Raw genomic sequence first — 18,248 nt, forward strand, 5'->3', positions numbered from 1 at the left:
AGGTCTGCAGCTCATAAAGAAATCCTGATTGAAAGATTTATCTTCTGGAAGGAATCCATGTGGATAAAGTGGCTAGATAAGAGAGGATGGAATAGCATACAGTAGAAACAGGTTCTTATGCTTTTTGTGTAGTGGCATTCTTTTGTTCTTTGTATAAAATATTCTAAATAGAAAGTCTGAGTCTGCATATTAATTGGTGGGATTTAAGAACACCAGATATGAAGCCCACACACATCACTTCTGATTGGCTCAGAAAGAAAGCTTAATGGAGTATAACAAAACAATCACATAATGCTTTCTTTCTGGGCCATCTGAGGAACACCTGGATAGCATTTGAAATGTGAATGATTACAGAAAAATAACAGGCTGGCATTTGCAGAGTATCATCTTAATAGGTAACACATTAAGTAGAAGCTTTGGGTGCACAAAGAATTCAGGATTGGGCCTCATGACTCATTTTAACCTCACACAGGCCCTGATTCAGGAAAACAATTAGCATGTATTTAAGTCTGTCCCTATGCAGGACAGCACTTAACCACATGTTTAACTTAAGCATGTGCTTAAGTCCCATTGACTTCCGTGGGACTTAAGCATGCACTGTAAGTTAAGCAAGTGCTTAAGTGCTGTCTGGAAGAGAGATGCTTTCCTGAATTGAGGCCATACAAAGCACAGTTCAGTGAAGCCTATGGAATACACATATTTAATATATTCATAGCCCCCTTTTTTAAAATCACCATTCCATCCATCCTCCTGTTTAGCAAGGAATCTAAAGGATACCACACCACTTTACTACTACTACTTTCCATCTTTCACAAATATATTAAAGTCGTTATGACACCCTCAATGATTTTTTTTTTTACACTATCTTACAGGCATCACTTGGGAAAGCTGGAAATAAACAGAAGTTTGGTTCACACAGGAAAGTTACACACTGGAAGTGTTTACATTGTCTGCAATTGTGGTCATCTGTACCTAAGCAAAAGGGAACCTCTAATTTTCTAGTTTGTGACTGAATTTTTAGTCACAAACTTTTCTCTGCTGCACAGAGAAAAGATATTTTCTGTGAGCAATGAACTCTAATTATAATGTATGCAGGCTGCATCATTTAAATAAGCAAATAGTATTCTATTCTTGACATTTCCTCTTCTGGAAAAAAATTACCCTCTAGGAAAGCCTCCAACATTTTACAAAGAAATTACTTCCTATAATCAAAATTGCTTTGCTATTTAGTCAAGGAATTTGGGTCAAGTACACATTCTCATGGCTTCAAAAGACAACCATATGTATGTTTCAGTTTACACTTCTTTCTGATTTTTTGTTCCGATTCCTGTAACAGTAACATATATTCTATTAATATTTAATAGCTGACCAGATAGCAAACTTCCCAGAAATTGAAAATCACTAGATGTTCCTGGCTTGGAAAATTGTCATGAACATTTAGCAGCCCAGGCACATAATCTCTCCTTAAACCTCCCTTTGTTGTGATGATTCATCATCATCATGTTCCCATTATGCCTGTGGCGTTAAGAGCAGCGAAGAAGCTTCTCCACTCCTGTTTGTTTCTGGCAAGTCTTTCAATGGTTCCCCAGCTATGCCCCAGGTTTTTCAGCTCGGCTTCCACAGCTCTTCACCATGTTGTTTTCGGGCGGCCTTGTTTTTGCTTGCCTTCAGGTGTCCATCTTATTGGTACTCTGGTGATGGAATCAGTTTCCATCCGAAGCACATGACCAATCCATCTCCAACACCTGCTGGCAATGATGATGCTCAGATCCTCTTGGCTGCACTGTGTCAATAGATCTTGGTGTGAGATTGTTCTGGGCCAAAAGATACAGAGGATTTTTCTGAGGCAGGTTGTATGGAATGAAGACAGTTTGGACATGTCATACTTTCTCATTCTTCAGCATTTTGCACTATAAAGTAATGGTGAAAGTACTCAGCTCTGATATATCTTGAGTTTGGTTTTGGTGTTGTTTTTTGATGGTTACCAGACTGTATTTAAGCTCCTGAAGGTGTTCCCGGCTTTATTGATTCTGTTCCGGATGTCCTGGCTTGTTCCACCGTCCTGGCTGTTGGTGCTGCCCAAGAGTGTGAAAGTTTCTGCGTTGGTGAGAACATAATCCTCTATCTGTGCTGATGATGGTGAGGCAATATTAAAGGTCATGATGTCCGTCTTATCGCGGGTGATTTTCAGTTCGATTTGCTGGCTGAATGCGTTGAGTCAAGTTGGGGTTTTTTTGTATATGGTGTTGGGTATGTGATAGGAGAGCGAGATCATCTGCGAAGTACAGGTCTTCAAGGGATGAGAAGAGTGTCCATTTAATGCCTCTTGGCATGTCTTCTGTTGTATGCTGCATTACCCAGTTGATGGCAATGTTGAAGAGGATTGCAGAAATGACACACCCCTGACGTACTCCTGTTTTGACTTCAAAACTGAGCTCACTGTGATCAACACTGTATGTAAAGTTGAAATAAAAGCTTATGATGATGTTGATTATACGGAGAGGGATTCCATATGCCCACAGAATGCTCCATAGGCTGGTCCTGTGAATGCTGTCAAAAGCCTTCTCAAAGTCTATGGAGTTTATGTAGAGTTGCCATTGCCATTCTAAGCATTGTTCTATTATGTTTCATAGAGTGAAGATCTGGTCTGTGCATCCATGCCCTTTCCGAAAGCTGGCTTGCTCTTTTCTGAGAACGCTATAAACTGCCTCTGATATACGCTGGACTATGATCTTATACAATACTTTGCTTGGCACAGATAAAAGTGTGATACCACATCAGTTATTACAATCACTGAGAGTTCCTTTATTTGGTATCTTCACTATAACTCCATTGATCCACTCATCTGGCACTTTTTCCATTTCCCATACTGATGTAAATAGAGGGGCCAGGATATATGCTGCTAACTCAGGATTTACCTTGGACAATTCTGCATTCAAGTTATCCTTGCCAGGATCTTTCCCATTTTTTAATGATTTGATGGCTTGAATGATCTCTTCCTTAGTTGGTGGGGGGTCTGTGTTGATATCAAGATCTTCTTCTGCCTCCTTGATGTTTGCTTCCTCTTTAGGTGGCTCTCTGCTCATTTCTTTGAAATGCTCTGTCCAGCGCATTTCTTGTTCTTTTGCTGTTGTTAGTAGGTGGCCTTGTTTGTCCCTGGTGAGAGTGTTTGTTGGTGTCTGCCGTTTACTACTGATAAGCTGCGTCATTTTGTAGACAGTCCCTTGTTCTCCACGAGCAGCTGCATCCTCTGCTTGTATTGCCAGATTATCAATATAATGTCATTTGTCTGCTCTCACAAGGCATTTGACCTCCCGGTGTATCTTGTTATACTGCTTGTGGTATTTGTCCTTTAGCTTCTGGGATTTTGTGTCTAAAACTTTTTTCTTCGGGGCTCGTCTATGGCGTTCCATGTGCTGGGTGTAATCCACTCCTTCCTTCTCTTTTGCCTGTAGCCTAGACAGGCTTCACTGCTCTGTTTATAAATTGTTGTTACTTTGTCCCACTTCTTGTTGTTCTCCTCATCTGCATTTCCCTCCTCTTCATCAAGATCTGCAAGTGCTTGAAACCCGTTCTTTAACTGCAGAACAAAGGCTTTCTGTATTTAGGGGACTTTACCTCAATGTCATAACATCTATGTCCCTTGTTTGGTGGACCCACACTTCTCTGTTTTAGCTGGATGGAGGCTGTTACAAGGTGGTGATCGCTGCCAATATCTGCACCCCTTCTCACTTTCACATCTGTTAGTGAGCGTCGCCATTTGCCATTGATCATTATATGGTCAATCTGGTCCTTATCTCTGCCATTTGGAGAACACCATGTCAGCTTGTGAATTTCACAATGTTGAAATAGGGTTCTGCCAGTGAGTAGGACATTCATATTACAGAAATCAACAAGCCTCTCTCCATGTTCATTCATGGTACCACACCCATGTCTTCCCATTGCTCTATGGTTGCTTGTGTTGTCCTTACCGACCTTGGCATTCAGGTCTCCCATGACGATAGTTATGTCATGGCATGGTACTCTCTCTAACTCCGCCTGTAATATAAGGTAGAATTTGTCCTTTACTTCTTCATCACTATCATTTGTTGGAGCATAACATTGGATCAGGGTGATATTATTGTATTTCCATTTCAGTCTGGCTCTCATAAGTCTGCTGCTGATAGACTTCCATTCAAGCAGGGAATGCTCCACTCCCTTCTTCAAAAGGATGGCAACACCCTCATGGTGTTGTCCATCATCCCATCCAGAATACAGCAAAGTTTCTCCCGAGGCTGTTGTTAATCTTCCTGATCCCATCCATCTGCTCTCGCTGACACCCAGGATGTGTAAGGTGTAGTGTCTCATCTCTGAGCTAGCTTCCCTGTTTCGTACATTGTCTGAACGTTCCAAAAACCAAGTTTGGTTTTTGTCTTGGTGGTGAGTGTGATGGGTTGGATCACAGAAACCCCCTTGGGAGCTGCCACCCGATGTGCCAAGACTACCCCTGCTTCTGTTTTCCCTGCCAGCTTAGGGCTCCAGCACCCTGTCTTGCTGAGCCAGCCACTCCTATCTGGCTCCAGACACAGACTCAGGGTCTGAATCACTTGTCCCCAAGCTGCAAGTTTACCCAAAAACAGCTCACAGGAGTGTGCTTGTCTTTAGCACTCAGATGCCCAACTCCCAATGGGGTCTAAACCCAAATAAATCCGTTTTACCCTGTATAAAGCTTATGCAGGGCAAACTCATAAATTGTTCGCCCTCTATAACACTGATAGAGAGATATGCACAGCTGTTTGCTCCCCCAGGTATTAATACATACTCTGAGTAAATTACTAAATAAAAAGTGATTTTATTAAATACAGACAGTAGGATTTAAGTGGTTCAAAGTAGTAACAGACAGAACAAAGTAAGTCACAAGCAAAATAAAATAAAATGCGCAAATCTATGCCTGATCAAACTAAATACAGATAAGTTCCTCACCAGTTCCAGAATGCTCCCTTTTACAGGCTAATCCCCCTTCAGCCTGGGTCCAGCAATCACTCACACCCCCTGTAGTTACTGTCTTTTGTTTCAGCTTCCTTCAAGCATCCTGGGGGGGTGGAGAGGCTCCTTCTTTAGCCAGCTGAAGACCAAAATGGAGGGGTCTCCCCCAGGGTTAAATAGACTCTCTCTTGTGGGAGGAGACCCCCCCTCCTCCCTCCTATGCAAAGTCCAGCTCCAAGATGGAGTTCTGGAGTCACCTGGGCAAGTCACATGTCCCTGCATGACTCAGTCTTTACAGGCTGAAGCCATTGCCCACATGGAATCTTGCATGTCTCCAGGAAGACTTCTTATGTGGATTGGGGCATTCCAAGATGCATTGTTCCCTGATCAGGTACTTAACCTGGCGAATTCCTTCCTAAAGAAGCTGACCAAATGCCTCCCAAAGCTTACTTAGAAACCAAGCAAGCATACAGCCCATATTCTTAACCTCAAGTAGAAAATGATATATATATGTACAAATAGGATGAATAGATATAGTAGACCATAACCTTTACGGAGATATGTTACCTGGCACAGGCAGCACAAAACATATTCCAGTTATGTCATACATACATTTATAAGCACCCCCTCCCCATAAAGCCTTATGGGGTACACTGTCACAGTGAGCACTTCAGTCTTCATGCCAGTGGATTTCTTTCAGCTTTCACCATTGGCAGTCATACAGGTTATTGACTCCTGAGGGCCATCACACACAGAAATGATCAATTTCTCCATCGCTGTTTCCGTAATATATTTTGTTTTTTACGGGACAGGGTTGTTAGCCCTGTGCCTAACCCACAACCTGGAGGACCAAGGCATCTGTTTTGTTTGGCCCCTCCTCCACAGACCAATCCGGCATGATTGAACCTACCAGGAACAAAAAGCCCCCACTGACACAGACTTTGGGGATCGTTAGAACATGCAAGCTGTCCCAACACGACAAGGCATGGATACCAGAGGACGGGTGATGATGATGATGATGATGAACATGAAATAAATGCTCCTGTTTAAGGTAGCATCTATAATGTGTGGAGTGCTTTCCAGACACTCAAGAAGAGATGATCTCTGCTCCGAGGAGTTCAGTCTGATGCCAGCCAGACAGCTAGAGTGAGGCTAGAGGAAAGGGATATCATATTGGGCCATATTCTCTCTAGCAGTATGTGTAGTCAATTACATTAGTGCACGGTGAAGGCAAAGAGGATGTAAAATGCCACCAGTCAGGATCAATATTTTACTGCTCATCATCAAAAGCAGAACACGTGCACACACCTCCCAAGAAAACCAACCATTTTGCCTTGAACTAAAGGGCAAGTGAAATTTTTCAAGGGACTTTTGTATATAGAGGGTGTGCTTTCTGCTGAATTAATTTCAAAATAATAGAATGTGGGGCCATATTGTGCCCTCCTGATGAAAAACCTGAATAATCAGTCTCTAAAAACTGCAGGAGTAGGGCAGGGTGTGAAGAAAAATTGCCAAGGTTAGGACATGAAGTTTCCTCTTTCAGGCAAGTGTGGCTTGGAGGGCTGTGGACAGGGCAAAAAGGAAGCCCCAGAATCTGTTCCATCACTGGAGACTCTGGACACTCTGAATCATTCATCCTCCATAAGTAAGGCTACGATTTTGTGATGGTTATTTTTAGTAAAAGTCACGGACAGGTCACGGGCAATAAACAAAAATTCACGGAAGCTGTGACCTGTCCCTGACTTTTATTAAAAGTAACTGAGACAAAATGGGGAGTCGGGGGATCCAGCACCCAAGGCTGCTGCAGCTTCATGGTTTCCCCCGCTACGATTGTGGCTGGGAGCTGCGGGGTTCCCCCTCCACCCACAGAGAAAATGGGACACCCCCAGCCACTCGCCTGAGTCCCCCACCTCCTCCAGGCTGTCGCCCATTGCTGGAACCCTGCAGGGGGCCCCCTCAGGAGGTTGTTGCCGGTCGCTGGAACCCTGCCGCGGCCCCCACTGGCTGCCAGCTCCAGTCCTGTGGCCCCTGAGGCTGAAGCAGAAAATGTCACAGAGGTCTCTGGAAGTCACGGATTCTATGACTTCCGTGACCTCCGTGACATAAAGGTAGCTTTATTCATAATCACCTCTGGGGCCTCCTTCTCCATCCCAGAGATCTGTACTGTTATTGCCATCTTGTCCCTACCTCTGTACAGCACAAAATGCAGAGGGAGCAATGAAGGAGTTAATTTGGCTTGCAGCAGCTTTCACTTAGTCAGATATATCTGTGTGGTTTGGAGTGGGCCATACCACAGAATATGGCTACTCCGTAGCTCCACCCCTCCCTGCCTGAGCACACCCCTTCCTCACCAGCAAGACCCCCACCACAGGCAGATTGGAACACTTCCTTCCTCTTCTGATCTCCATCCAGGTCCCCTGGACTGATGTGATTGAAGAGCACTGGGCTACTACTGTTATATGTGTGAAGAAAGGAGGTGGTAGTTTACCCATTTGTTAGCCAACAATGCATTGCAGCAAGACTGAGTTAGCAGTAACAAGCAGAACCAGGCAATGTCTTTCTAGCAGCCCATAAAATGCTATCCTAGTTCCCCAATGGGTGCATGTATCTGTGATGTATATAAAATAACGCATCTGGCTTTGCTGGGGGTGGGAGGGAGCAGTGGGTAGATAAACCATGTTAACACTCAGCCCGCTGGACAAATGACATGCATCCGCCCAGCCCAGCCCAGCCCTAGTTTATAGTAGATAAATACCTATTTGAATTATGGAAACTAAGTGCTATTTACAATTTCATCATTGGAATCCCAGTTTAGATACCTCCAAACACAGGTGTAGTTGTTTCTATGCAAATAGAATGAATGAATTTGGCTACTTATCTTCCTGTATACTCATGTGGAGTATCAGGCTGTTCATCTAGGGCCTGATCCAAAGCCTAAGTGGCAGTGTAAGATGAATTTCAGAAGGTTCTGAGCTGTGGTTCATTTTGTATATGGATTCAGAAGTTTGAATGCTTCTCTAAATTTTATCCAAATCTCTTCTTCTGATTTCTAGAAATCAGTCTAGAACCTTTTAGAAAAGAGTGTGGTTTGAGAATTTGGTCCATTTGGTCATTTTCCTTGAACTGATTCATTGATCCCTACAAAATAATAAGATACTTTCTTTCTCTCTTTCCACCGCTTGCTACACTAATTTTGTTTTCAGGTATCAAACAATTGATTCAAATTATCCTGGGTTCATTGTAAAAATTCTAGTCTGATCTTCTCCTACATGCTGAAAGACCCTGGCCTTGCAGAATCAACTAAGGAATAACACTTAGGAGCTATTTGGATAGTTAATTAAGTAAACTGCTGCTACCCACTGAGCAGGCAACAAAGGAAATAGGATGACTAAGTGCATTAGAAAGGGATAGAAAATAATTCAGAAATTATTATAATCAGAGAATATCAGGGTTGGAAGGGACCTCAGGAGGTCATCTAGTCCAACTCCCTGCCCAAAGCAGGACCAAACCCCAGATAGATTTTTACCCCAGTTCCCTAAAAAGCCCCCTCAAGGATTGAACTCATAACCCTGGGTTTAGCAAGCCAATGCTCAAACCTCTGAACTATCCCTCCCTATGATGATATATGGAACAATAGTACTCCCTCATCTGGAGAACTTCAGCTAATATTGGTAATTTCACCTTAAAGATACAATAAAGATTGAAATAGCAAACAAAAAAAATAGCAAAGAAGATATAGGAACTGTGTGGCAATATCACATGGGATAAGATTTTGGAAAGACTAGAGGATTAATCCTTTAGTACTAATTATTCAGCAAAACACATGCTGATGGGATTTTTGCCTCAAAAGATTGCCGGATATGGGCATAGGATTATTCAGCTAGAAAGAAGAGTACAGTACATAGCTGACATATGGAATTCACTGCTGCAGAAAGTCAAGTCAAATTCTGTAGCTAGATTCTAAAAAGGACTGCGTAATTTAACAACCACTTATACAAAAGGCCCAAATCCTAAAGTCCTTATTCTATTTTCACTTGGGTTTAGTTAGGAAAACTCCCATTGAAATTAATTGGGAGTTTTCCTGAGTGAGGACTACATTAAAACTGATTAGTACTACAAGACTTGGTCAAACATTTTTAGCAATGATAGCTAAGATTAATGAATAATCCTATCTCATGTGTCAAGTTATAAAATGACCTCCTGTGGATATCGGGAAGGAATTGCCTTTCCTAACCTAACATACTATATATAACATACTATATTGCATCAGAAGGATAGCCGTGTTAGTCTGGATCTGTAAAAAGCAACAGAGGGTACTGTGGCACCTTTAAGACTGAAATCCCATTCGTCTGACGAAGTGGGCATTCACCCACGAAAGCTTATGCTCCAATACATCTGTTAGGCTTAAAGGTGCCACAGGACCCTCTGTTGCTTTATACTATATTGTATAATTAATAGGTACTTTGTAGGCATGGTCAACCTCTTGATTCTTCAGGTACTGGCCACTGATGAAAACATGATGGTGGAGCATTGTCTGATCCAGCATGCTATATTCTAAATTCTAAGGGTTATATGAAAGGAAAATGGAGAATTTTCACTCTGTGTACGTACAAATAGACAGGTCTGTTCAAGGTAGCAAGAGCTGCATGTAAGAAACTGATTCCAAATGTACTTGAAACATGTTGAACTTTTCTAATTTTGCTGCAGGGTTGATTGTTTTTTGTTTGTTTGTTTGTTTGTTTTTGTTTTTTTGCTTTATTTTGTTTTGGGGGTTTTTTGTGCTAGGCAGCTGTGATCAACAGAGTGGTAAAACTGGAAGAGAAAGAAAGATGGTATGGCCTTCAATACTGAGCATAAAAGTGGCATTCCTGAGTATGGCATTGCAACCTATGCCCCCCAGTTTGAGCAAAGTCAAAGCACACTGTTAAAAAACTAATTTCCAGAGGTAAAGGTCTAATTCATTAAGTGTATTCATAGGTCCCTTTCATTTACTATAGCTGTGTGTTCATTTATTTATTTAAACTTCTGTTTTTAACATTAAAATACATTACTGATTTATCCTTCCAGGGTAATTTAAACTAAGAAATTTAAAGAACAAAGTAACCATTACATTTTACAAATGTCACAGAAACATTGGGCACAAACAAAACAGGCCTCATGAAAAGGCACATTCAGTTTTTCTTTAGAAAAGGTATAGTACCAAATTCATCACTGGCATAACCCACTGAAATCAGTGGAGTTACATCAAGGACAAGTTTGGCCCCTTGTGTAAGTTACAATGCTCTTCATCTCTTAAATTGTGTTTCTGCTGTTGCTAATAACTACTTTGACTTAAATATCATTTTTCTGCAGTTCCAGGAATTTCTCTAATTTCCTGGACCTGATATAAAATAAGCTGCATTCATAAACACTGGGTACGTGTTGTGGACATTAGTGTCCTGAAAGAAAAAAAAAAGAAATTAGCTGCTACTTTATCTATGAACTTGCCAGGCTGCAACGGGAAGTAGTTAATTCCTCATGGCTAGACACAAACATTCCATCTTTAGTGACATGTGTAAAGGTTGCTGTTTAGAACAGACTCTTTTCAGGACCCATTCCTTCTGGGCACTTACATTTCTAAACCCCTCAAGAGGTCTGCACTTGTGAAAAACAGAGAGAGTGGAGACTCTGGTGTTCTGCCTAAGACAACGCCAGCACTCTTGTGAACAAACGCTGGATCAATCCAGAGTTGGAAGTGAACACGAAAAAAGTGTCAGTCGCTCTTTTGTAAGTCTTTTTGTGGTGCATCTGATTGACCCACATTATGGTGTACAATAGCATGAAAGAGTGTTAGTAATCAGTGCTAATGAATACATGTACCTACCTGATTCATATACTGGACATTACCCCGCACGAATGCTTTTCTTTCGCATTCATTAAAATTCTCATCATGACACAAAATGCTGAACATTTACTCTAACAAAAACAAAAGCAAACAAAAAATGAGACACATTTATTGCAAATTTCAGTCCAAAAAGATATAAATAAGGAAGTCGCATAGCACAGGCATGTTGTCCCATTCCTCATCCACTTTAGATCATTAATTAATGTTTTTAGAAAAGATATTTAAACTGAGACCTCTGTGAGAGCTTGTGGCATAATCCTCCCCCTTTCTTCCCTCTCAACCCCCCACCTCCCCGTAAAAGAGAAGACTACTTGTTACTCTATTCTCACCCTATTTAGAGGAGGGGGAAAGACTTTAGTGAAATTCAACACTCACAGTTTGGACTTGTCCAAAATATATTGTGAATCTCATTCTCCTATAACATTCTTTGAGGACTAAAATGGACATTAAGCTTGCTGAATTTTGTAAAAAATATTATTGAAATGATTTAATACCTGGCTTTTCCATAGCACTTTTCATCAGTGGATCTCAAAGTGCTTCACAATCTTTCAAGTATTTATTCTTACAACACCCCGATGAGGTAGAAAAGTGCTATTGTCCCCATTTTACAGATGGTGAACTAAGACACATAGAGGCTAAGGCTATGCCTACACCGCAGTGTAAGCCCAGGGTTTGAGCTCAGGCTGAAACCTAACCCCCTTCCATCTACACACAAATTGCGCTAACCCAGGGTCCCAGGATGCCATGGGGGTGGCGGATGAGAGCATGGGATCCAGGGTTCAAGCCCTATTGCTTTGCAGTGTAGATATAGCTCCACTGGATTCACGCTCTGGGAGTCTGCCAAAATTATCCCACAATTCCACAGACTGACTTTCTTTGTCCTCTGGACAGTCAAGTTTGGTAGACAGTCAAGTTTTCCCACAGTGCACCACAAACAAAGGGCTAGAGCAGCCACATTTTGGGAAAGTGCTAGGAAGTCTGGGATATGTAAAGGCTGGAGAGTCAGGTTGAGATCCAGGCTTCAGCAATTCCTAACCTGGGGTTGTAAAAGAGTGTAGACACTCAAGCCCTAGGTTAACAAACCCAAGGTCTATTAATTTGAATTCTACTAATGCTAGGCTTACATTGCAGTGTAGACACACCCAATGGGACTCGCTCAAGATTGCACAGGAAGCTTGTGGCAGAGGTGGGAATTAAACCTAAGTCTTTAGTTAATGACATAACTACTGCACCATCCTTCGCCTTATTTAGAAAATGATAATGACATCATTTAGATAATAACTTTATAGCTCACACACACAGAGAAATTTGACACAAAGTTTAAATTTCTTTATGTATATGAGCTCTGTAATGTTAAGCTTCAAACAGTTCTCTCAGATGTTATGCTTGCCTGGATATAAATGTAAAAACCAGTTAAAGGAAATGTCAGTAACAGCAAATGGAATGTTTTGTTTATGGATGAAATCTATCTCTTGTCTGTCAGTGGTATTTCTAATGCATAGGTCACCATGGTATTTAGGTGCCATGATTGTTTGGATCTGATGTATAACAATTAATATCAATTTTACTATAGTATTTTAAATGTAAAAATATATGTAGCAGCTAAAACCTACTTTTCATTTTGTGAAAAATGAATAGTTAAGGTCACTGCAGAATATTAGAGAAGAAAAGTACACAGTGGTTCCAACAAATATCTCCTTTTAGGCCTGTTTCCTAAATGTACAGGTTTGGGGGTAGTTAATGTAAACCTTTATGCGTGTAGGGGATCATTTACATAACTATTATTGCAGATGACTATTGTAGTAGTATTAGAATTTGACAACCAGATGGTATGTTCTGGACAGGACAAGAGGGTCAAGTTTCAGGAGGTACCTAGAGTGGTGTAACACCAGGGATTCAGGAATTCAAACTAGGATCAGACAGTTACCAGATAAACACAGGCCTCTCGGCATGTAACACTAGCATCTCAGCATGCTCAATAATGATCTTTTTTGTGAAATTCTGTCTACTTGCTGCATCATTTATTGCAGTGATTTTTCTCTAAGAAGTTCCAGAGTGCAGCAAGTAGAAGCATGAACTGTGGCACATGGCCTGGTGCCCCCGGGAACCATTAGAGTTTGCAGAAAGGAATCTAGCCCAAGCATGGACTTGATGGAAGCAGGAGTCTGAGCTGTACAAGGATCTTGTAAAACAGAGGGGAAGCAGGAAAGTAAAGTTTTTATCTCATGGAGGAGCAGTGCAGAGAAGTATGCTAATCTGATGCTTCCCACTGTCTCAGCATTAGCGGGTATGTGGGGAACTCTAGGCCTAAGCCTAAGGAAACTGTGGCGTGATGCAAGTTTTTCACAAAGAAACAATCTGATGTGGACAGGACAGACCCCTTTATGCCAGGATTATGGACTTTGGTGGCCAGATGTAATTTTGGAGATCTGCGGTGTTGCCAATTCTCACAATTTTATTGCAAGTCTGATGATATTTGATGGTTTTCTTAAAGCCCTGGCTCCCGTATGTAATTATGTGAAAATCTCAGCTTTCATTTAAAACAAACAAACATTTAGCCCTCATGGTTGTGGAGAAAAGCTTGAAAATGTATCATAACTCTACCCAAGTCCACGCACATACTGGGTTCAGTCACTTAGGTCAGGAGAGCAGTGAGGCACTATTCTAACTTCAATGTATGCAACAATCTCTGTAGGCAACTCCTTTGTCAGATTTCAGCAAGACAGGCCCGGTGCCGCTTGATTTCCCAGAGTGAACTGGATCCAGAGAGACCATTATACATGTCAGCTGCTCTCTGGTAATGTACAATAAGAGCACAATGCAGTCAGTAGGAAAATTGAATCTCATATTAACAAACCCAGAAAGACAAACAAACAAACCAAAATACCAAAGAAAATCACTGGTAGTGGATGGAAACTGCCAGCAACCCATTTAGGGGAATACAGTTATTGAAGCAATGGATCTGATCAGGGTACAGAACCAGAATTTCATAAGCACTGTACAGGAAGGCAAAGAATTAGTCCCAGGGAATATAGAGACAATCTTAAAAAAGCCTAGAGATGTTTTCAAGGGTGTCTGCTGTCTGGAAGGTGAGCTCTGGCCAGAAGCAGATCTACTAGTTGAGCTGATGTACTTAACACAAAGGAAAATCCCAGCAGTGCTGGATGATCCAGTCAAAAGGGAATTTGAGAGTCAGCAAAGAAGGGGAATCTTTGTAGTGAAAGATTCCAACACTGCCTGGATATGCAACATGGTGGGTCTAAAGAAACCATAGAGTAAAGTATGGATCTGAATAGATCAAAAGTCATTGAATCCGTTGCTAAAAAGATGCCACTACCTACTACCCAAAATCAATCAATTACAAAAGGTCAAGCAGATGATTCTAGGGGGCTAGTCAGCTGACAAAAGTCAGGTACCTGAAGGAGCAGGAATATACTACAAATATATAAGGAAGAGCTGAATATATATAATAGACTCAGAAATTAAGGTCGGATACTTGTAATTCCTGCCTCTCTATGCAAGAGAGTTATAGAAAAATGAGTTGAATTCACTAGAAAAGTATATGCCTCAGACCTGGTTTTGATGATTGTCTGCAACAACCTTGAAAATGTGTTTACAGGCCAGGAATGAGTGCACAACTGCGTTCCTTTATGGAAAGGTATGAGATCCACCAGACTTACGATAACCAACAGCAGAAGGAGTTTCTAACACCACACAAGGTTCCTTCTGGCCAGGGAAAATGATTGGAGTAGATATATTTACCTCCAAGGAAAAAACAGTATCTCGCAACAGTAGATATTCCAGCTTCTGAGAAGTAGATACAATGAATGATATGAGAGCCAGTAAGTGATTCACAAATTAAGGGTGCACTTTGCAAAATTTGGCATTTTGAACACTGTACTCCAGTGGTGGGCAGCCTGCGGCCCACAGGCTGCACGCAGCCCATCAGGGTAATCCGCTAGCAGGCAGCGAGACAGTTTGTGTACATTGACTGTCTGCAGGCACGGCTGCCCGCAGCTCCCAGTGGCCAGCCCTGCAGAGATGGAAGAGACTCAAGAGAGAGACAGGTTGCCAGATTTGGAAACAGGTGGAAGAGGGTCAGAAGTAGTGCGGTTAAGGTTCAGTAACCTGTTGAAGAAACCACATTATCTTAGGGACTATGTATCTGTTTGAAAGATGTGACTCCAACTAGGCTAACTGCTAGTAACCTCTGGCCTACAGGTGTTTTGTGGAACTGGAAGTTAGTTAATCATTTGTTGTTCATTTGTTTACATCACACAGAGTCCTCCGGTTTGACAGTGTTTGCAAGATCTCAGAACAAAGAGACACACACACTCTGTGGTGGGACCTTATCTATAGTTATGGGTTACTTTAACCAATTACCCACCCCAGAGTGAGGGTTTACACCTAAATTAATCTGTGAGAGTTCAGCCCCACAACTGACTACAGTAGAGAGGTTATCGATAGAAGGCAGACTCCATGGTGCACACCAGGGACAACACAGTGCTCTTTTTATAACAATTATTTTTATTAGCCAACCAAACAACAATACACACACTGTATTGGAGAAAGGTGTATTGTATCTGGTGAAGGAGAGAGAAACAAATATGGGAGACTTAGTATTTGCATTACTCACCCCATGACAGGGAAAACCCCAAAGTGTTAGCCATTATCCTCACCATCACCACCACCAGTGGTCGTCATCCTGACATCTCCCCTCTGGGCATGCAGGCTGGGATACAGCTTTTATAATGTGTTACGCTAATGCCCGCTGGGGTTCAGACATATTTACGAATGGTTTAACTCCTTTTCCTTGTTTGAACTCCACACTGCTTTTGGGGGCCCCATTTTCCATAGGCCAACTTGTTAGCTCCCCTTATACTCATTAACATTTATGTTACATTATCACCATAGTAACAAGCAGTTGCCTTAAAGAAGCCTCTAACATTTCACCCCGGCTACCAATGGTTATCTTGTGGTGTCTACTGATCTCTCAGAGATATTAGTATCCAAACTCAGCAGTTATTTTCAAAACATCAGCATATCACAAACATAGACACAAGCTCAGTAAGTTTATTATTAACTTACTTACCTTCATAATATAGCTAACTTATCCTAAGGCCTAATTTGGCTAAGCTAGATATTTTAGAAGCCTGAGGTCTGTAGGCCATGTATTACAACATTAATTAATACTTATATTTCACCTCTATTTCCTAAATATACCTGCTATCTTTTATCCTTGGCTACGGTAGGAGATGCATGAGGCAGTTCACATATCAGAGCTATTATTTCAGGTTGTCTGAAGACTTAGATGTCACTGCATCAGTTGCAGTTGGATGTTGGTATCAAGTTTTTTTTCTCAATGATGAGGGCTAGAACCTTACTTTTGTTTTTTTAAAGGATAACTGAGATTCTCACAGTCATATGACTTCAGGAGATGGAGACCTAGGTGTGAACCTATAGCAGCTTTACCTTAATCTGGCCCTCATCCATTTCAAACACTTTGGGGAAAAACAACTTCAAATATTTTTTTGCAAAAATTATTTTTCATTTTTCAACCCCTTCTACCCTGGAGTAGAGCAGGGAGTGAACTGTTACTTTGAGACTTTACCCCTTGCTCCATGTGGACAGCAAGCCACAGTAGCCCTTCTCCTGTTCCTACATGTCCCCTCCCTGCCCATCTCTCCCCCCCCATGTGGGGTCTGGCATTGTGAGTAGCTCACACGTGGGCTCCTTACACCTTCTTACTCCTCAATGCATACATGCAGCTGGGTTCACAATTGCATCTATACACTTTTCAAGTTGGTGTCATGATATGAATGCCTACAGCTCACAATACTCCTTTCACATTAAGTATTTTACTTGTTCTATAGAGGGCTAAAGGAAAGTACAGAGCAGCTACATGACTTGGCCGAGGTCATACAGTAAATCAGGAACAGTCAAGAATAGAACCCAGGAGTCCTGATTCTCAGTACCCTATTCTAACCTTCCCCCCAGAATGATGCTTTTAAAGTTCTATTAATAATTTAGGAGAGAGGGGCACTTTTCAGAAGAAATTGGGTGGGATTTTCAAAAGCACCTAAGTCCATTAGGAGCTTTTGGAAACCCCATCCACTGCCAGATAAGCACCTTAGCAAAAGATTAATATTTTCTTGTTATACAGTTCCTTTTCTAGAGATAAAAAAGACTTGGTTCTGACTGCCCAGTCAAGCAGAAATGCATTACTGATGTCTGCTCAAATCTCCTTTTTGGTCTGATAAACATTATATACAATTGGGTTTTATTTGCCATTCAAAAAACTATATTGTGTGTGGGAGGAACAGCAAAAATATACTTCAGCTGATGCTTACTAATTACCCATGTTAAAAGCTTGGCTTTTAAAATGTTACTTAAAAAAACATTGGCTTTGTTGAGGGGAAATTCTACCACATTTTGTGTGATGATGGGGAAGCCCAGATTTAAGCATGCTTAGTTTTGGACCCCACCCAAATGATCTGTTTCTCATCCTTATTTACTTCTTAACATGATATGACTCAACTCATTAAACATTTCAGATTTAAATTAGGGCCAAGAGAAAATATTTCCCCCTGCCAAGACATCCTGGGATGGAATTCCATTATCCATCATGCTCCTAAACAGGGATTCCCTCCTACTCAATTCTGAGTAATAATTTGGAAGTAAGATCTTGGTATTCCCTCAGAATGACTGGGCTAAGCTCGCAGCTCAGCATGAATCACTTGTATACGTAGGCACATTGATAGAGGGTAAACTGTCCAATTTGTAGTTAGAGTGTATGTTTTCCATTCATTTCATTTGCTTCATCAGCCTCGATTCAGCCTCTCTGCAAACCACACCCTCGTTTATAATGATTACAGGAAGAAAAGGTTGAGCAAGCATGACCACTCTTTTCCCCCAAGGCAAACTGCCTAATATGTACTTTTAGAAGTTACTCCCAGGGAGAAAATAAGAGCTCTTGTCATTTGCAGTAACATGGCGAGAGACCCTCTGCACCTACTGTGTGGTGGGACTCACAAAGCTACAGAGTGTATGTAAAAGGTGGAGAGTCACAGCTGGATCCCCTCCTCGTGGCTGAATGTGGCACAGCGGCTCTCTTCCCATCTGGTGCCCTCAGCTGAGAGCTACTCTGGTCTTCCGGTGGTCTGCCTCTTCCCATGACTTGGCCCTCTGGTCAGGTCACAGTTTAAGTCTACCTCTTCTGGGGTAACAGAAAGTCCACCAAGTCAAAGTCCAAGACCTTATATCAAGTCTTTGGCTCCAACTCTGGGTGCTGTGATCCTCACATCCTTCTCCCAGGGCTTTCAGTCATTTCTATCCCTTTCTACAGGGCTTCACACCACTGCCTCTAGTGATTGGGAAGGAACCCAGTCCCTTCCAGCCT

The sequence above is a fragment of the Terrapene carolina genome, unplaced genomic scaffold (genome assembly GCF_002925995.2).
Source record: "Terrapene carolina triunguis isolate 2854851 unplaced genomic scaffold, T_m_triunguis-2.0 Scaffold21, whole genome shotgun sequence".
NCBI lineage: Eukaryota > Metazoa > Chordata > Testudines > Emydidae > Terrapene > Terrapene triunguis.